This window comes from Lissotriton helveticus, chromosome 9 (genome assembly GCF_964261635.1).
Source record: "Lissotriton helveticus chromosome 9, aLisHel1.1, whole genome shotgun sequence".
NCBI lineage: Eukaryota > Metazoa > Chordata > Amphibia > Caudata > Salamandridae > Lissotriton > Lissotriton helveticus.
This window is the reverse complement of record NC_136070.1, coordinates 1,203,262,057-1,203,283,461: the sequence shown is the minus strand read 5'-3', so window position 1 is coordinate 1,203,283,461 and position 21,405 is coordinate 1,203,262,057. Positions and strand designations below refer to the sequence as shown.

Below are 21,405 nucleotides of genomic sequence, written 5' to 3'. Positions count from 1 at the left end.
TGGAAGCATGCTTATTGATGGACAAGAGCCTCCTATGTGGCTGCTAGTGGACTCTATGTTGGCAAAAGCAATGGTAATGGCGGAGGAACAGGTTTTTGCTTAGACATCGCAACTTTGCTTGTCGCGTAGTTAGAGCAGGGAGGACTTTCTGTAGGTTGTCTCTTCTCCATTACCATGTACGGTTGTCCACAGAACACAGGAGGGTTGTGCATGCTGCCTACTTTCTTGAAAGAATTCAATGGGATACCTTTGATGGTGCCCAAAGAATGTGAGTGTAAGGTTCAAATATACTCCCATGTGCTTTGGGCATCAGTTTTAGCTTGTACCAAGAGAGATGATGGTGTTCAGAAGAATGGGCAGTGAACTGGAGGAGCAGGGGGAGGAGTATTGCCTTCCTTTTTTTTCTGCTGGTTGTGGCCGTCTCACTGTGGAGGGAAACAGTTGGCACACAAGAAAGTCCTTTTCTGTGTAAACAACACAACTGTGGTTCATGTAGTGAACAGACTATCAGCTGGGCAAGCCCAGATTCTGAAGCTTTTGAGGGTGTCTGTGATGAGCTGCTTGAGATAATGTATTATGTTCAATGTGAAAGAATGTGCCAGGTGTGGACAATGACATTGCCGATGCTTTGTCTTGTTTGCAGTGTGAGAAGCGTGGAGTAGTGCAGTGTGCAATGCACAGAGAAAGCCAGAGGGTTGGAGTAGGGACAATGACGTGGTGCAATTCATTCTGGATTTGATTGACAGAGGGTTGGCTAGGGTTACCATCATGGGAGAGTTGGCGGAATTACACTCATGGGCAAGCTGTTTTGGGGATACACCCTGTAGCACAGGGTATTGGGAAACAGATTCCTGAGGGTTAGGCTTAGGATCGGGATAGAGGACGAATGTGCCAGAGATAGCTATTGCGCCCTTTGTTTGGGAAAGTGGTGGCATCACTCCCGGCGGTTTGTGACAGCGAAAGGTAGTTCGTCTTATTTTTCCCTCCAATGCCATGGATGTTCCTCAGAGTCTTCGGGTGTTGGAGATGCTGGGGGGGTGAGCGGGGGAGTTCGGGGGGATTTGAAGTAGGCCAATGTCACATTGACGGGGATGGTGTTGAGCTTTTGCTGCACAAATCCAAAACAGATCAGAGGTCTCAGTGGAAGTCGTGGTGTTCCATTCTTGCCCTACCCACGATTTGTGCCGGGTATGGTGGGGTGAAAGGTTGCAAGGTGTTAGTGGGGGCATGATCGGGTGGTCTTTTTGCATGCGTTTGGGGCCAGGGTTACTGCCTTCCAACTCCTGGCGATATTGAGAATACCGCTGAGGTTACTTGAGGAGGACCCAGGTGCATTTGGCACCCATTCTTTCAAGATGAAGGTGGCTACAGAAGTGGCAAGATGGGGTTGAGGTGGAGAGCAGATTATGGATTTGAGGAGGTGGTCCTATGCATGCTTCAGGAGATATGTGAGGTTTGACGGGGAGTAGTGCAGACATGTTGAGCTTTCACCTACTTACATTTATTGTTCTTTCAGGTGCTGTAGCGGGACCAGAAGTAGTGGCATAATCTATCCTGATTGTGAGACATTCCCTCGTTCATTGGCCAGAGAGGCACAAGATGCAGAAAGGTTACGGTTCTAACCTGGGCTTCGACAACTGTGTTTTTAATGTGTCATGGTACAGTAAAGGGGGTATGCGATGGAAACTACTGTTCCATTGCTTGAATTCTTAGTTGCGTAATCCCTGCTGCCTTAAAGTGCTGGTCCTTCACTTAGATGAGAATGACAGGGTGGTGAAAAAAGGTTTGGCACTGTTGAAGGAAATGAAGAGAGATTTGAAGGAAATTAGAGAGTAATGTTAAGGATGTCATTTGGACTTAATTCATTCTGAGGAGAGACTGGAGAGATGAATGGAGGCCCGCGGCCATAGATAAAGCCAGGTGGAGAATTAACAAGGAAATCAGGGTGATGGGGTGCATATGTCTCGCTACAGAATGGAGCTTTACATTATGCAGTTAAAGGAGGTTGTGGCTACAGCATTGAATGTACACAGAAGAGAAAGTTGGCCATAGTTGGGGGTGGGTTAGATAAAGTTGAGAGGGGGGTTGAATTAAATTGATTGTTGTTGCTATAGGCAATTTCAGGATTTAAGGGAAGGTGTCCATGAAAGAGAGGAGGCGGGATAATAAAAGTTATGCTTTAAGAGTTTGAGATAGATGTTAAGAGATATAGGTTAAGCACTAAGGGAAATGAAAGGATAACATTTACAATTGTGCATTAGAGTAGGCTTTAAATATTTGTACGATATGATGTGGGGTTGAGGGACTTTTAGAAGAGGGGGTGGGAGAACATTCTTAGGTGATCTCATGTATAGCAAGGTTTATAGTTTTTAAGGCATAGGGTCTAGGGTAAAAATGTGATGGGCACCTGTCTTCAATAAAGTGGTATTTTTCACACCCAAAAATATGTCTCTGTGTCATCTGCTAACCCCCCTCTCGCCCAATGGTAAGCACGACTCTCCACAGCACATTCTGGTGTCGGTGTGGGAGTGCCCTTGCCAGAAGCCAATCTGAGGAGGGAAACACTGCCCCAACCAGGTTTGATGGGACGTCATACTTTTTTTTTTTTTTATTCATTTGAACCACCTGCTAGGTGGTTGCTGTACAGCTGCTAAGGAAAATTAGTATATACTAGAGTTCCCCTTCAGCTGATTAAAGACCTCTACTGGGAAAAGGCAGCCTGGACACTTTTGCGAGGCTGTCTCAGCATAGATCCACATGATGCACCCTTCTCCAAGGATTGCACCGTCAATGTTACTCTGCTGGTGCATGGCAGGTTTATCACCACTTTGATAAAGCCTTTATGGAAGTGCCTACAGCCCTTAAGCCCAGAAACTTGGATACAGTGACCCAAGAAGCCATCTCTAAAGTTCACCAGAGAACAGAGTAGGGCTGACTATGAACAGTCTTTCTTAAAGTGCAAATGTGTTGAGTGCACTCCTTCTCTTTGGAAAAAAGTGCTTTGTAGCTTTTATTTATTTATGTGGGACACCCTACTTTCTCTTTTTGTCACTCAGTAGTGCTTATTTGAACTAGTGGAAGCATAAGTCATTCACCTGCCCATGTGGTCTGGCTGTCAGAAGATATGTTCTTGTGCAAAACTCGGGGGAACTTACTATGTTGCCTTGGCCTCTAAGCTCACTTGGGGGCTTATTTATGAGAGCTGTGCATCACTTTTACACCATGTAAAGTGATACATGCCTGAAGCAGGGCTCTCTTTTTGATTTGTGAAGCCATGCAAAGATACCCTGCATGGCTTTGAGTAGCCTCCTAAATCCTTGAGTTAGGTGACTCAGAGCAAATCGCTGTGTCACCTTATTCTGTGCCAGGGAGGCGTTCCTTGGACGTTGCAGTTGGTTTTCCGATGCAACACCCATAGAATTTGATGCTGCCCCAGATTTACAAAGTGCCAAATCCGTATGCCTCCTGAGGTGAGGCTTAATGAGGAGAGATATGTTTATTTCTCCCAGTTTTCTCCTCATTCTGCAGCACATATAGAAAGAAGGAAACACCTCTTAAGATTGTTTTTGTGCAGGAAGGTGAAAGCCCTAATTTCAAGATATTTGCCTTCTAAAGGGGTATCACTCTCACAACACTATGATAGACTCTGAAATGAAGAGATAGACTTAGAAATAAAACTTACCAAGTGCTAATCAAGTCTCTTCTGATTCTGACCTTGCAACTGGCCGAACCTTTATCCTAATCTAATTCATTTCAAACACAAGGACTCTGGAATACCTGTACGAGGAATTTGAGCACACCATCAAATCTGTTTCTACGATGGTCTTTTACGAAAAGTGAGTGGTACCAACACCCAAATAGCATTTCTTAGAGAGTGCATCTTGCTTAAATCAAGTACTGTTCCCTGCAAATCCACGGTAGCCCCACCCCCGCCAATCGCTGAAAAATATTGCATAGAAGTCACTAGAAAAATCCAAATTTATAGGTATTAAAAGGTCTTCTTTGATGTGGAAACTACATTATCTCAGTTAGATGGTGCAAAATCATCAAAAAATATTATATCTTCTTTAATGATACATAATAAGGGTGTGTTGCGAGTCAGTTTAGGGTAACGATTACCTTCTGGATGCAGATTTTTACCCATGCAGAGCTTTTGGATGCATTTGTATATACAGATACAGCTCCAAAAATGCTCAAACAACCAGAATAACCATTGGAAAACAAAGTAATGTTTCTGCAAGGGATTTTATTAATAGAGTCAATTTCTGCTGACGGAGCATTTAAATTGTGGGCAGATGCTCCCACACTCTGTTTTTAAATTCAGATTAATATCAGTGGTATACAGTCATTTTCTTACATCTTAGATATAAATAAATATGAGGCCCAGTAGCAGGAGACAATGAAATGCAAATAGTATTCATACTTATGTGCGCATTCGCTCTCTAAATTAGGATGTGCGTTTTTGTGGCTGTAAATTTGTGCACGCGGGCAGGCATACCCGTCGTGTAAAGGGAGATGGATTGGTGGAATGTATGGTAGGCAATTTATTTTAACATACCACATTATATTTCAATTTAAAAGCATTTATGAAACACCTCACCTGGAAGTATCTATGTGAATAGCCTTCGGTTTCCAGCTTGTTAATATTCCATCGCCTTGAAGTGGAAATGAACATGGTCTCCTGAGATCAGCATCTCAATTTAGCACAAGAGGGGGACAGGCCATTCTAGGTCTGGCCTATATCTATCAAAAATCTGAACGAGATCAAGAGTATCCCAACCAGCCGACGAATAAAGGCAGGTTAGTACCATTCAGAGGAGGAGACAGATTCTTAGAACTTTCTTGGACACCATAGCTCCTTCTAATGTCCTGGTTGCAGAACCAATTACTATTGTAGCGTCAAGAAGCCTTTTGACCACGACTGATTGAACTAGGATAGCGGCAAATTTGTATTGCACTTGGAATTTGCAACATTTGTGAATTTCACATTTTGCACAATTAATCGAATTCACCTAATTTCGTATTACGTAATTTTGCATCCATTTTTCCTTGCAACAGAATGTTTTGATTAGAAAATGGCTTATTCGGTGACATTTTCATCTCAAACCAATCTCCAATTGGTATCCTGAGGTATGCCCCTGTCTGAAATTTTTAATGGAGATACCGGCTGAATGAATGAATGAAGAGACTTTTAAAGAGCAAACAATGCCCAGAGGCATCTTGGCACTAGGCGAGACAAAAGAGGGCCAGCTCTAATCATCTATGTCTGTGTGGAAAGCCGCATTTTTTATTGCTTTCTAAAAACAGAGAGGGAAGCAGCTGTTTTCAGTTCAAAAGGCAGGCTGTTCAAGAGTAGGGCAGTGGACTTAAGGAAGGTTTTGCTGCCCTAAAAGGTTGTTCTAAAAGCTGGAACCACCACGTTTTTAACAGAGTTTGACCGAAGCTTCTTGCTGGGCAAATACCACCTTAGATTATTCTTGAAATAATAATGGCCATGCCCATGTAGGGTCATAAAGGCCATGCAGTGAGCTTGACAAACACTTCCCTGCCCTAACAGACAGCCAGTGGAGTTTGCTGATGGGGCGCTTTTGCTGAATTAAATTTAGGGATCTGTAGAAGAAAGCGTGCTGCAGCATATTGAAGTTTGGAGCTTTTCAATGGACCCATTGGAAGATTTAGGTAGAGGCTATTGCAGTAGTTCAGTCTTGGCAATTCTAGGGAATTGACCACTATCTTAAGGAGATCGAATGGTAAATATGTCTCTATTTTTTTTATCAGTCTGAGTGCGTGAAAGGAAGCTGAGGTGACCTTATTAACTTGTTCTTTATAATGCAGGTCATTGTCCAACATCACCCTGAGGTTTTCTTACCTTTGGTACCTGGGAGGGGAGTGATCCTAACTCGAGTGGCCACCAAGCTCGCGACCTGAAAGACAGATTATTCCTAAACAGAATGACCTCTGTCTTGAATTAATTCAATTTCATGCAATAGCAATCCATCCATTTGCCTACGGCACTCATGCAGTTCCTAAATGTATCACCAGAGTTGGCCTCGTCTTTAAAAGTGACACAACAATTTGTGTGTCACTGGCTTAGGATGCCTGAGATGGACCGGAATAATTTAGTAGCGTGGCCAACGGCATGACCCCCAATTTGAACAACTTGGGGGTCAATGAAGGTCCCTGGGGGACTCTGCAGGGCAGTGAGAAGGGTCTAGAGGTGAATTCTCCAACCACCACCACTTCTTGCATCTTGGAAAGGAGAGACAGTAGAAGAGCAAGCAACAGGTCCTTAATCCATATGGTCAACCAGCAGCGCTTGGTTGACAGGGCCAGATTGGGAACCACAACTGGCCCAGGCAAAGTGCTCGGCCGCCCCCCCCCCCCCCCCCCCCCCCTCGGGGGGGTTGGAGGTGATGCCGAGCTCTTTGCTGGGGCTGATTTTCGGCCGATTTTGGTACAGGGCCGATTTTGCAGCAATGCCGCAAAAACGGCCCTGTTACAAAAACGGCCCCCAGGGACCCAAAACAGGCCCCAACCCGTGGGGCGAACCAGGGGATTGCCCGGTGCCCGCTATGGCCAGTCCGGCCCTGATGGTTGACTGTATCAAAGGTAGTTGAAAGGTCCAGCAGGACAAGGTCTGCGTTCCCTCTTCTGTCCAGACCGCATTTTGAGCAATTCTCATACTTTTCTGTAATTTTTGTGAAATTTCATAGAAAAACTAACACAACTTTGCTCGTTCCTAGATCAAACCAGACACCCAGTCATAGATAGAGCAACGTCAATGGTCAGCAGCAGTGACAATGAAATGGTTATCAGACTACTGTTCTACTAATTAATTCTTCATTGAATCTACCAGCTTCACGCATAAGTTTAGAGATTTGAAATGACACAAGTGTGGCTTGAACTACGTATGTGTGTGAGCAATAGTGTATCCTAAATTTCATGACAGTAACTGAGGATAGAGTGATGTAGGGGGACAAATGAACTTAAATACTTCGATTTGCTCATTGTAGAAGAACAATGTCATGAAAAATCCAGGTTTTTTAATATAATGTGCATGGTATCATATAAATTAGAGAAGAAGTACAGTATGCCTAATTGTGTTGAATAATGCAGGTTTTTAAGTTGTGTTGTATTGTGTATCATGGTATTGCATAGTGAATTTGTTGCCATAGCTTCAGTACCGAGATGAGTTGAGGACTCCTTGTCTAATATGGTGCAATTAAGGGCTTGTGGGCCTGGTGAGAGAGCGAGTGTGGTTGTGTGGCCTATGAGGAAAGCACAGAGGGGCATATTACCAAGGCTGGCGATATGAGATTATCGTCACTTTAGCGTCCGTTTTCGGCTGCTAAACGGCAATAATTTTATCGCCCTATTAGCTGCAGTTAGCGACAGCTTGTAGGCGATAGTGAGCGGTTTGGGGCCCGCTTTGCGAGTCAGCAATTTTTATCACTAATGACATGCAAATTGGGCGTACCCAACCTGTTAGCGTCTGAAAGCAGTCGCTAACATCGCAGTCGCTAACATCTCTGGATTTCCAGGGATATTCACGCATTTCGCCGCTATCGCCGTAAATGTTATCGCTTTACAGATAAACGATGCTAATATCACGTTATCGCTGCGATAAAATCCGGTATTGCGCTGCGATTAAAAAAAATTTGCCAAGCTTATTTAGCGATAAATATCGCTTGTTGTTGATAATATGCCCCAGAGTCTTTTGTACCTATGTCATATACTTTTTTGTGATTCCAATACTTCTTTTGAAATATTTAATGTTCTCAGAGATATTAAGGTGTGTATTTTTCTGATCAGTCTCCTGTTTGCGACAGAACAATTTGGAAAACCAATTCCTAAATTACTGAATGGGACTGCAATGGCAACCTAATACCAGATTGTACGCCATACAGTTTCTAAGTTTAAAAAATAACTATGAATCATGTTTTGCAAGGGCAAACACCTCTTCTCTTGATGTATGTTCTCATTTTTTTACTCTGGCTGCATGTGTGTTATTTATGAGGTTTGGATTCTGTTTGTGTTTCATAGTTTGATCTATAGTTTTGTAGAGATGCTGCGTGACTTCAAGATTGCTTCTGTGTGTTCTTTTGTTCAGCAAGTGTCTGGTGGCCGAGTGGCTCTGGACTTCCCTTATTTAGGTGAAGCCACAATTTATTTCTTTATCTTTAATTCCAAGATTGCTTTTGTGTGGTATTTGTTCAGCAAGTGCCTGGTGGCTAAGTGGCACTAGACTGCCCTTATTTAGGTGAAGCCACAACGTATTTCTTTATCTTTCATACCAAGATTGCTTTTGTGCAGTCTCTGTTCCGCAAGAGTCTGGTGGTCCAGTGGAATACAGGTATTAAGTGCAGCCACAACTTAATCTGTTATCTTTATATATAATAGCAACAGAACGTCCCTGCTTCTGCAAAGTGGTAGGTGTAGGGTGATGATTTACTCACAGGCATCCGTGTGCACCTTTTCAGCAAATACTATGCCTCTTGCATCTCTTGCATGAACGCCATATGAAGAAAGTTCCTTCTACTACATTCAAGTTGCACGGTCTCCTCTTACGATCTGTATCCCACACCCCAGCCGCGTCTTTGGGGGTGGGCAAGGGGAGATGACAGGACCTGAGGGTAGTGGTTGCACACACAGCCTAGTGCAACCCAGTGTTGGTGGCGTAAAGTAAGGTGAGGGGGCCTCCCTGCACGGTACTCAGGGGGGCCCCCTCCGGGCTCAATCAGGAGCTCTCCTGGCCAGAGTTCAGTGCCGAGGAGGCCCCTTGAAGCAAGGGCGCCCCCGCACCGCGTGGGCTGCGGGGGCCTGTGTTACGCCCCTTCCCAGTGTGCATGTGGGTTTTGTCGGCCGTCCCAGGACGGCTAAACCGACATGCGCACTGAAGTTTTCTCCAACCTGAGCTGCGTTGCCGGGCTGGAGACAGCAGTCATAGGCTCTCAGTTTCACTGGCACTGCAAATTGAGGGTGCTCAAGCCAATCCTGATGCTACTTTCATGCTGCTCGCAGCATCAGGATTGGCCACTGTGGAGTCCGGGAACCTGTGCCTGAAGTGGACTAGAGCCAAAAAGGAGATGAAGACCGGCGATGCGGCAGGTAAGCATGTTTTTTTTTTTTAATATATCTGTCCATTGTCCCCGGCCCCCCCCCCCCCACCACCCCTCACTTTGCCTGGACACCGGCTGCTACTGCCACTGCTTAGCTGAAGTCTTCACTGCTTTACAGCTAGGCTTGCAATATATAGGTTCTCATACATGCATATACAAATGGGGTCTCTCTGGTCGTTTTCCAGTGTCTCAGTAGTTTTCAATCATACTTCATTAGGCAGACACCCAAGGGATTTGCCTTTCAAAATATTATTACAGAATTTTCTTTCTAAATGGCAATTGTCGAGATATTAAAGGGTCTGTGACATGTAGAGATTTGGGAATATGGCGCAGCTCACAACTGAAAAAAAATAAGATTACAACAAATCACCATCAGAAAAAGAACACAGGATCAAAGCAAAATAAAAACGTAGGCACGAACCGAAACGTATAACATAATAAAAATACCAAATGCATCAGAAGAGTTATAATGAAAAAGCAAAACAAGAACAAACATAATCCACAAGAAAAGAGAAAAATAGATGAAGGTGGATGAGGAGAGAGAGCATTTTTGCCGCATACTAAATTTGTTTCCCGCTCAGTGATTGCCTTTTGTTGCCAGTAATATTAGATAATTTCTGCGCAGTTTTACATTTCCATAATAATACCTTAAAACGTAATCGGATTTCACAACCCTAGCAGGAGGGAGAAGGTTTACTGGATTAACACACAATTCTTGTTAGAGAATTTTGATGACAATCCTTTTACAGATTTCAAAGAAAGGGTATTATATTTCTCTTCCGAGGATATTTTTTTGCAGGAAGATATTCCTTCCAGCACAAAAACTATACTGACCTGAAAACAGGAACGCTTACACTGTGATGCAATGGTGTCTGTGTTGGAGCTAGTCAGTCAAAAGAGACCACGTGCAGGGAGAGGGCAAAAATTAGCAATTTCTTTGAAAATATGGCACAGTTCTGCTCTCTCCCTTTTTATACAACACAGCACAGCAACTTCACATGCTGTGATGCTTTGCGTGAAATGTTTGTAAATCCGGGCCCATGCCTTTAAGCAGCACTGATGGACACTCAAACCATTTTAACATAGTGGAGTGTGCGAGGCAGGTTGAGGCAGAAGAGAGAGTTTTAAAAAAAAGAGAGATATAAATGTTCATCTCAGCAAGAGGGAAGCAAGGTAAGGGAACAGATCAATAATGCTTTTAAACTGGTCAGGGGAAAATGATAGCTCTTAGGCCCTTGAAATAAGAAACCCTGTCATTTCCCTTGATGTGTACAGAGACACAGGTAAAGCTGATGCGCTTCTTGTCCACTCTGCACAATGCACGCACACAATAGTAGGAATTTCGGCACACAATAACACATCTATTTCTGAGCCTTGGCTATTCAGTGACCCCTGTGCAACTATAAATGTTCTAGTCCCCATGAGAAAGAGGTAGCTGCACATGCACACTGCATGAATCCCATGGAAGAGATGTGCAAGCTTCATAACAAGAGTTATCCAGTTGTCACAGAGTAGCCTTCTCTTAGAACGCAGAATTATAACAGTTCTTCCTTATGATAACACACCTATTGGTGGTCAAAATGCATATTCTGTAGAACAAGACTACAGTTATGGGTGTGCATAGAAAGATCCCCATTTTAAACTGCATCAAAGCAGGCACACTTTCGTTTTTTGAGCAGTCACTTGCAAAACATGTTGTATGCTTACAGGTGTTTAAAGCCCACCCATTGCATGTTGGGTTCTCTTCCTCTTTGTGTGTTTGTTCTCCCTGGAGCATTTCCCAAGTACTGTTTCCTTGCCCAGTGTCCTTCCACTGCTTGCACTTTTGGAGCTACTTTTTTCTTTCAGTTGCATCACTCCATAAGAGTGGATGTGTTTGCAGGATGTCTCTCCTCATGCACCGCTCCCTGTTGTTGCTTGGCCCATACTGTTGCATGCCCCATCCCTCCTGCATTGCTGTCAGGGCCGGACTGGCCGTAGCGGGCACCGGGCAATCCCCTGGTGCGCCGCACGGGTGGGGGCCAGTTTTGGGGGGGCGATTTTCTTACAGGGCCATTTTTGCAGCATAGCTGCAAAATCGGCCCTGTAACAAAATCGGCAAAGAGCTCTGCAGCTCGGCGGCTCCCCGAGGGTGGGGGGGGGCAGCATTTTGCCGGGGCCGGTTTTGGTTCCCAGTCCGGCCCTGATTGCTGTTTGCTGCTCAGCACCCTCCGCATTGTTGCTTGCTTGCCCCATCCCACCTACCCCCTCCTGTGGTCTTGCTTGCTTGCCCGGTTTCTTTTGCACCCCTTCTGCATTGTTGCTTACATGCCCTGTCTCTCTTGTCCCCTTCTACTTTGTGGATGCCTGCCTCAGCTCTCCTTCTACCTCCTGAATTGTTCTTATTTGCTCTGTCCCAACTGCATTGTTGTTGCTTGCCCTGTTCGTCCTACCCCCTCCCACATTATTGTTGCATGCCCAATTCCTCATGCCCCTCCTACTTTGTTGCTTGATTGCATTGCCCCTTCCGCCCACACTCTTTTTGTTGACGGTTTCCCTGTCCATCCTGCCCCTCATGCGTTGTTGCTGCTTGCTTTGTTCCTCCCACATTGTTGTTTGCCCTATCTTTCCCACCCATCTTTCGTATTGTTGGTGTTTGCCCCATCCCTCTCATGTTGTTGGTGCTTGCCCCATCCCTCATTCCCCTCCAGCATTGTTGCTACTTCCTACATTCCTTCTGACCGCCTCCCGACTTCCTCCTGTGCCACCCCACATTGTTACATCTTGCCCTGTCTCTTACCACATTGTTGTTGCTTCCCCATCCCTGCTGCCCACCCCTGGACATGTTATTTGCCGCATTCCTCCTGTCTACCTCCTGTATTGTTGCTGCTTGCCCCTATCCTGTTTTCCCCCTCCAGCATTGTTCCTGAGTAGTTGCTGCTTGCCCACTCCCACCATGCCAGAAAAAAAGGTGCTATGATGCAGCCAGCACTGGCCGTGCCATAGCACTTTTTTATTTTTAACTTTCAAGCATGCTGCACTGAAGCTGCACGCTGTATATCATGACTAAAAGACATTGACAAGGCCAAAAGCTCTTGCTTAGGTGAGACAGAACAAGTAGAAAAAGGGAAATTATTTGAGCCCATGTAACTAATGTCTAATATGCTGATAAACTAAATTAGCAAGAAATGTGGCTGCACAGTTCTTTTTTGTGCTGGAAGGCTGCAGAAGATCCTTTCATCACTTTGTGCATTCCCTGTTTGTTAGACCTTTCTCACATGGAGCGATTTTCCCACAACTTTATGCCATTAACCCTCCTATTTTGCTGACTTTGTTTTTGCTGGCTTTAGGACTCTGCTTGTGCCCGCTCCTTAAGACATGGTAGAATTGTCTTACACCCAGCTGGCACATTTAATTTGCTTGTAAGTCCCTAGTAAAGTTGTACTACATGTACCCAGGACCTGTAAATGAAATGCTATTAGTGGGCCTGCAGCACAGATTGTGTCATCCAGTGCTTAATTTGTGCCAGTGGTTTCCAGTGCTCTGCACCGGGATTTAATTCTCAACACCTACACTTAAAAAAGTTTACTACATGGTGGCCCCGTCTGTCTTATTTTCAGATGAGCAGAGCACCAGAGTATTTAATAATTCAATCTACTTTAAAAAATGAATAATTTCTGCAGTCCACACCATTCTTATAGCTTTGGGTGGCCTGGAATAGTGTGAATCGTCACACTTGTACGAGTGTGACTGTTAGTAGGTTTGTTGGTTTTGTCATTGGCAGTGCTGGACGGTCTAATGAGTGCTGTAGGATACAGTGACATCCATAATAGGGCCCTGGTGCTCAATTTTCTGCACTTGTGCCACCCACATAAGTAGCCCTTTAAACATGTCTCAAGCTGCCTGCCATTGAAGCCTGCATGTGCAGTTTTAAAACTGCCATTTGGACCTGGCAAAGTACATCTTTTGCCAGGCCCAAACCTTCTTTTGTCACCCCTAGTGTACGCCTAAACAGCCCAGAAGGCAGAGTGCCAGTTATTTAAAAAGTTGGACATATAGGTTTACCTTTTACATGTCCTAGTAGTGAAAAACTCCTAAATTTGTTTATCACTACTGTAAGGCCTACCTCTATGGTAGGATAACATTGGAGTTACCTTATAACATTTAATAGGCTGTAGCTTCCAGTTGGGAGCAGTTAGACAGGTCGAGTTTGGTCTAATGGTAAAGCGAAATGTTAGTCACAATTCTGAAACTGCAACTTTTAGAAAGTTGACATTTACTTAGCCAAACAATTTTGTGCCTGCAGTCTAATCCTGGGTCACATGACTGGGTATAGCTGGCAGTTGGTCTTTGTGTATTGCTCCCAGACAGTGGGACACCGGGAAGATAGGTGTTAGCAGGATGGGCCACTCTGAGTCAACGAAGGGGTAAATCTATCACCTACCACCCTTGCACATCACAAAGGCTCTGCCTGAGCATTCTCACAAAGGGTTTGTCACTAGTCTATTGTGACTCCAGACAAGCTGGGGCCAGGACAGGGAGGAAGGGGAGGCCTGACACCTCAGGATGGTAGAAACCTCTAGAAGCTTCCTCCACTTCAAAGTGGGTACGAGGTATAAATGTTGGACCCTTAAAACCAACTTTTTAGTACACTTCTGGTCCTAAGGAGCTGCCGAGAAGAAGGACTGCTGTGCTGTTAAAAGGGCTGCTACTCTGCTGGAATGTGCTCTGAAGGACTGCTGCAGGGCTGTGCTGACCTGCTGCCCTCTTGCCTGGGTGAGAAGAACTGGACCTGCAATTATTAAAGCCAGGACCCCAGAGTGACTCCAAGGGCTAGTTGGCTGGCCTCCCAAATACTAGACCCTAAGGGACAGAAGGCTCCGACAACCTGGAACCCACTCCTGGACTCTACAATCTGTGAGTCCTACTCTGCAAATAGGTGCCATTACGGTTCTGGACCCTTGGAAGTGGCCCTGAAGATGTCCGGCCAGTCCATCTGTGGTGTCACTAGAACCAGCGCAGCTCAGAGCAGAAGTGACATATCACATAGATTTCCCTGACACAAGGTATTCGCATCACCCCCCGCAGCCTTCCATGAACCACAACTGCGCAACGTATCCTCATTGCAGTCCTTCGCATCACAAGAAACCCGTTGAAAGCAGCCTCGATGAGGACACAGGACTTCACACTGAAAGTCCTGCAGTTTCCTTGGAACCAGCTGGTGCTCAACACATCTCAATTGCAGAATTTGGCATTGTAATGCCCCTTATCAACGGCATCCTCAATGACGATGCAGGACCTCTCATCGCAGCTTCCCAGCTCGAAGGAATCGTCATTGTGTGACGCATCCTCGAAGCTGGACTAGAAAACGATCCTCACCCAAAGTTTAAAGTACTGCTGTTGCACATACATAACTAGATCCCTATAGCCAACCCACTCTCCATTGTAACTTTGTCCTGGTCTAGCGTGACTAGATATTTACAGCTGGCGCTTTATGCTTTTAGGTGCTTTTTAACTCAAATTCTTAAAATTGCATATCTTTGGTTCTACTGATTGGATTTTTGTCATTGTGGTCTTGATTTATTTAATAGACGTTCCTCAATTTCTCTAAATTGGTGTGGGATTTTCTTCTGTTTTGAGTACTCACTTAATTACTGTTTGAAGTGCTGCATAGATACTTTACACAATGCCTCTATGTTAAGCCTGACGGCTCTGTGCCAAGCAACCAGAGGGTAGAGGACAGGTTAATGTGGGGTTTGTTTGTGCCTCACCCTGACAAGTATTGTAGTATGTGCTTGTAGGGTGAGGTAGCCCCCCCCTAATCAGTACCCTGATTTCTGGAACACAGCACAGAAATGTGTCCGAGTAAAATGTGTTATGTGGGAAGAGACTGTACACTGGCAGGTAGAGTAAAAGTGCAATGTAATTATGGGATTTAAACCCCATTGTGACCCAGCAACCATTAAAGAGATTTTTATAAGGAAACAATGGAATTTGCACTTTACCAGTTCCAATAGCAGCTAGGATTTCTGGAAATCACACTGTCAGACCCTGCTTGTAGGGCACGAGCAAGTAGGGGCTACTAAGACTTAGTCGTGGGAGTTGGGTTATTTGCCCAGGATGTTTTGGGTTCTTTCCTACTAAGGTTCTGTAAACTGGGGCAAATACAACAGTTTCCGCACAGGACTCTCAGTGGTTACGATTGCGAGCAGTAACAAGCCTCTCAGGAATGTTAGTATTGTAATTGTAATTGCATTTATATAGAACTTACTACCCCTGACGATGCATCGAAGTGCTTTGCGGCAAGTGGTACGCTACTCCAGATCCCAAAAGGATTAGTGATAAATTAGTATAGAGAAATATGAAATTAATTTGAGCAGTGGTCATGTGAGTCTGTTAGCTGGATTGAAAAAGATAGTGGAGGGATAGAAAAGGGAAGGGTGTAGAAAGTGTTTATCGGAAGATCATAGCAGTAAGAGGAGGTTGTGATGAGTAACGGAGAGATGGATGAGGATGAGGTATTGGAAGAGTCTAAGAGGGATACATGAGGTAAGGGTTTAGAGAGGCTTGTTTGACTGGAGCATGAGAACAGACGTGTGGCCATAACTAATCCCACCACTAACATTACCTCATCCTGATGACTTATTGGCTTGATGGCTCTCTTCATGTTTGAACTACTGATTGTACTGTGTTGCCCTATGTACCAATGTGGTGCTATTACTCTTTGCACTCACGTCTCTTTCCTTGCTTTCTATTGGTGTTGCGATTACCCTGGACTTTCCCTCCCCATCCTTTCCCATCCTTCCATTTCCCCCATTTGTTTTCTTTCTTTTTTTACATGTTTGTAACGTTTTACAAAAGAAAAGAAACAATCAATAAAGTTTATTACAAATAAATTGTGGGAACGACAAGCTCCACACTCAGCTATCAGCATAATAACTTGATTGTCCGGAACAGTGCTTGTATTTTTGAAAGAGCTGCAAATTAATACACTTTAAAACATATTTTTTTTAAACTGAAAAAGTTAAGTTACTCAGAGTCCCTGGAATAAAGCTACTTTTGTGTGGGTGAAAATGGCCCCTATGCCCCCTCTGCATTTTCCCCTCATTTACTGTCAGCGTGACAGTGTCTCTTGGTGTGGGTCTCAGGCACAGGTGCATAGCTCCTCCATCCTCAAAAGTGTTATGTGCTTAGTTTCTCATTGTTACTTCTCTCACCAAATCTGAATTAGAGGTAGGTCCAAGTTAGGTTTCCAAGCACTTCAGTCTGGGTCCTCCTCTGTGTTGGGAAGACGCACCAACTGCAGATGCACTGGTCGCCTGCACCCATCATTATGCAGGGCTGCATAGCAGTGTCCAGAGGCAGTGGTAGACAGGAGTTCAGCTGTCTACAGGGTGGCAGACCTATTCCAGACTCCGGGTGAGTTGTCTGGACGTCAGGGTCCACGGGTCTTAATTGGGCCCTCCTCCGCTGGGGCTGCATGGTGAGTTGGCAGCAATGCGGTCAGATTTCGGTCTGAGGTCCATGTAATAACACTTGGACCGCTTCTCAGCACTTAAAAGTTCAGTGGCATAAGTCTGCTCCAGCACACTTCCTGTCAGCTTCTTGGGTATCCACACAGTGACTCAGGCAAACATTGGACAAGTGCTTTGAGGCACCAGCTTCCCTTACAGCGCCATAGTCCGTTTGGGCAAATGGTGGACATGTGCCTCAGGCTAACCACTTGAAATTAATTTGGGCACACTTGGCAGTGCCATAGGCCTGGTAACAGCAAATTCTTTGGTGGCACAGTCTGTACAGGCACAGTTGGGCAGACTCCAAGGGCTCTGACACCAGGAGTTCATTTGGCACACTTGAGGCTAGTGCCATGGATCAACAGCAGACAGATTTCTTTCGGGAACACAGTGCCGCAGATCCACTGCTTCAGCTTGGGAGACAGCTACAAACAGGCACTTCACCAATCTGTTTCCTGGGAGTATCTGATGGACAGACCCCTGGCTCTGGGGACAACTTCTCTTGTCCACACTGAGAGTAAGTTCCTTTGTAGGCTTGGCTTGCTCCTTCCCTCTTTTCACAGGAAGGTTACATCCAGGTGGACTAGGGCAGGGAGATAGTTCATCCTTCAGATCAGTATTCAGGTGATACCCCCTCACTTTTGGGGAGCTAGTTGTCATGTAGACAGCAGCTCTGGTTGCACAGTTGTATTGTTGGTACTCTTTGGAGCCCCACTCCATGGTCTGAGAATACTTGGAGCTGGAGCAACATTTGGGTCAACAGCTCCCACTCTTTTACAGATAATGCAGGCAGGACAGTGGCAGCTCCTCCGCTAAGGCAGAGGAGCATTGCCCCACTGCTTTTAGCAGTGCAAAGAGAAAAATAAAATAATAACAACACAATATTCTTATCACTTTATTTTTCGCTCTGAAGCAGGTTTTGGGGCAGGGCGGGCTTGGGTGTATACGCAGCCAGCTAGGGGTGGGGGAAATAGGTGCACTAAGTGCGCATGATGGGTTGGCTGGCCTAAGGGCCCGGCTAAACCATCATGCGTACTCAGTCTGTTCCCCACCAGGCTGTAATGCACAGTCTGGTGGGGAGAATGCACAGGCTCCCACTGCCTGTCTGAGCACCGAAACACAAATTTCAGACCAATCACAACGTTGCCTTGAAGCTTTATGATTGGCTTAGAGGAGCCTGTTTATGCTTCCTGTTCAGTCCGAACCAAGCAGATGATGACAATGATGATGGAGGAGAGACATCAGATTTGCAAAGTAAGTGCCAATAGGCCACCACTCCCATGCTAAAGATGGTACTATCTAGTCATGACCATATGCTCACTAAAACCTGGTATGCTGCCACCACCCCTCTACAGGTTAATACCCCTGGCTGGTATGGTTGTCCACTATCCTTAACCTCATTGTTGCGGCGCGAATTCCGCCACAGTGCTGAACATTCCGATCGCGGGCGTGGTCATGACGGCTCCCGGTCGTCATCAGCACATGCCCACCGTGACTCATGATGGCCGGGAGCCGTCATGAGCATGGAAGAGGTTAGAAAGAGTGTGCTTGGTGCGGACCTCTGGGACTAGGACAGGCCCCGAGGGACCACACTTACTTCAAGAGAGAAGCATAGGCCTGTATGCACGTGCTAGATTAACATGTGACTGGGCCAGAAATCCCCAAAACAGGTTTACAGATACTTGCAGTAGGGCAGGGAACACTACTATATAAGACGCAGGAGACATTTGCATCCCAACACACACACAGAGAACGGAGATCACTGCTCCATGACCTTGAAAATATGTACTGTGTCATAGTCATAGGCAGCATAATGTAAAACTGTCCCATCAGTCAGCATGTGCTACTTTCTGCTGACAACAGTCTTCCATCTCACATGATCAATGCTGATAACACAGAAAAGTATTCGTGGTGCAGAATGAAAGTGATGGAAATAATTAACTTGCAACACAATAAGCTTTCTACTGTTTATATGTGCTATACTAAGTGCATTCCTTCGACAAAAATGGTTCTAAGTGGTTCTGGGTTGAACCCACGCCTGGGTCCTCATATAAAATGCTGCAATAAATGCTGCAGGCGCACCCACACACTGATTTTCAGTTACTTTATGATTGTTATGTTCAAGAATGGCTCTGCTCTGTTGTCAAAATCACTCAATTAAGCACTTTTTAGTTTATTTAGAGCTCCTTGGCGGCCTGGCATGATACCTCCTCATCCTCTTTGTCTGCTTTTCTTATGAAGCTGCGCTTGCACTAAATATGCCGTAGATTACTTGACTGCCCTTCCTGAAGTCCATCCAGCATGGGGTACAGACACTTGTGCTTATTTATTAATAAGTCTTCCAGTTTTCAGTTTTTACAGATTTTTACAAATCTATTTCCTGTCTGTATTTATTTTTAGTTGCAGAAAAATACAGAAAATGGTGCTTCTTGTAAGCTACTCTTCTTGTTGTCCTTCATGAATTCCACGCTAACTGCTAGGGCAGATAGACACCAGAGGGAATTTAAAAAAGATTCCCTTAAATACAGGTCTATGTTAACATATATTTGTATATTTGTATGTAATGCTAATATTTACTTGTCGGTATAGTGTTTTGTAATCTTTGGCTGCTTAATTTGCTAAAACGTGACAGGCATCAAAGTATGAGTGCATGTTTGTTAGTTAAATAAATGTGGAAATATACCTTTTTACGACTCCATTTATTCTCAAAACATAAAATAAATATTGAGAAAAACCAATAAAATGGACAAAAAATAAATATAGATAAATACAGATGGAAATGTTTTTAAAAAATCCACACGATCGGGGGCCCTATTTATTAATTAGGCGAAGTGAAAAGTAGCTGCAGCTACCCATGGATTGCCCTTTGATAGCACTTTCACTATTCCATCTACCCATGGTCCTAGGGCCAGGAATACAGTGGCAGGAATGGAAAGCAAACATGTACCTAAGAGCCATGTTTAAGCTGTGGAGTTACTGCTCTCATTTTCCTGGCCTGATAGACTATTGATGCTTGAGGGCACAACAAGAGATGAACCTGTAATGTCATCAGTGGTTAAAGGCTGCATGATGACTACCCCTGGTATTTTAACAAATTGGCGAGCAAGCTCTAATGGATCACAACAATGAACAAGCATTAGAAATGCAATAGGTCTCTCATTTTTTTCAGTTAGAGCTCCACAGCTACCAGACAGAAACTGCCACTTTACAGGTGCCGGACAGAGCATTGCTCCGTGAAACAGCCTGAAAGCCTAACACAATGTTGATAGCCTACAAAATAAAAAGGCAGATCAGGATGACCCGGAGGAACAGCGGACGTATTGGAATGGCCTACGCAAGCAAACAATGAGTGAAATCACCTGGGCCTGACCCAAGCACGCAAAGGCGGGAGAATCATACCCAATGGACCAATAAAACCATGGATTTCTAAATGGCACAACAACGAACAAATGGCAATTCATGGGAATACCAAAAGCCGATAGAGGAGATAACAGCAGGTCTTGCCGACAGCGCATGCTAGGCTCGACCTAAAAACTGAAGTTGCCAAAGAGAGCTAACCATATTGTTGCCATGCTCTTGGCTTTCAAACAACAGTGTGAGGTCGCAAACATGAAAAATGTGGTTTCATAGAAAATCAAAACAGTGTCTACCATTGGTACAATCACTATATCCAATTATCACAGTGGTCAAACATATAATAAATGGAAAAAAACTAAAAAGTGGAAGAAAATTGGGACTCAGAGATAAAAAAAACTATTTTAAACAACTGCAAACATGTTGCCTACTATTCCCAAATGCAAAGGAATTGGAAATTGTTAATTAAAAAACATGGGCTTGAATGAAGCCTAAAAAAAATGTTTATTATCTCAGCAAACTTTTTCGTTATTTTTTATTGCCCTGGCACTGAAGAGAAAGAAGTAAGGGACAAGACTGAAGCAGGAACATATGAAGAAAAGCAGAACAGAAGGTAAGAATGGGAGAGGTTATGGAAGGTGTTAACAAAAAAGAAAGAGATTTGGTGTACAAAACAAAAAAGGAGGTGGTAGAAAGCAGTGACATGAGAGTAGGGGAACGAAAAAGAGCAAACGTGGGTAAAATGAGAAGGTATGGCTTGTTGTTAGAGAAAGTATTCATTAACATTTGGGCGACTTTGTGTGTGTTTCTACCATCTGTCCAAAAAGACAACCCTGAAACAAAGCAACCTATTGGGCTAGTACAGAAGTTTTAATCACAGACCCTAAGAATGGGGCTCTCTTCCTGAACAGACAGCATTAACTGTATGAAGCTGGCCTTCAAATAAGAGTATTATGAAAAGGAGTCAGAAGTTGAAGTTTTCATTTTAAGTGGTCAACTTAAAAGGTTTCCAAAGGAAATAGTGCATAATAGATACTTTTGGTAAGGGGTCAGCATTTTATTTGCACCTTTTCAAAAGCATATATGGCGGCATGTCTATTTTTTGTAAAGAAAATAATCTGTAAATACAATAAAATATTATCTGTCAAAGAAACAAACTGCAAAGGTTTCAAAATGCAGCCGCGAGGTTGTTTTTCAGTATCATAACATTTGATCCAATTTGCCACCATCTACGCGCTCTGCATTGGCTACCTGTTAGCAAAGTACGCCATTTCATAGCTTTCTGCTTATGTTTCGTACCTTATCTGATATTGGGCCTTCTTCAGAAATATGTTCCCAAAACATTCACCTACACTGTCCTTGAGATCTGTCATTGTTTATCTTCCCGTTATACCACAATAAAGGGAATGAAAGCAGGGGTGGCGCTTTCTTTTCCATAC

At 44.3% G+C, this 21,405-nt stretch overlaps 1 protein-coding gene across 1 annotated transcript in view; it reads right to left on the bottom strand.

The window, feature by feature from the left end:
- The window catches only part of GRM7 (glutamate metabotropic receptor 7), a 1,739,703-nt gene that overhangs the window by 201,141 nt on the left and 1,517,157 nt on the right, over window positions 1-21,405 (bottom strand). The gene's annotated exons all lie outside the window — the stretch shown is intronic.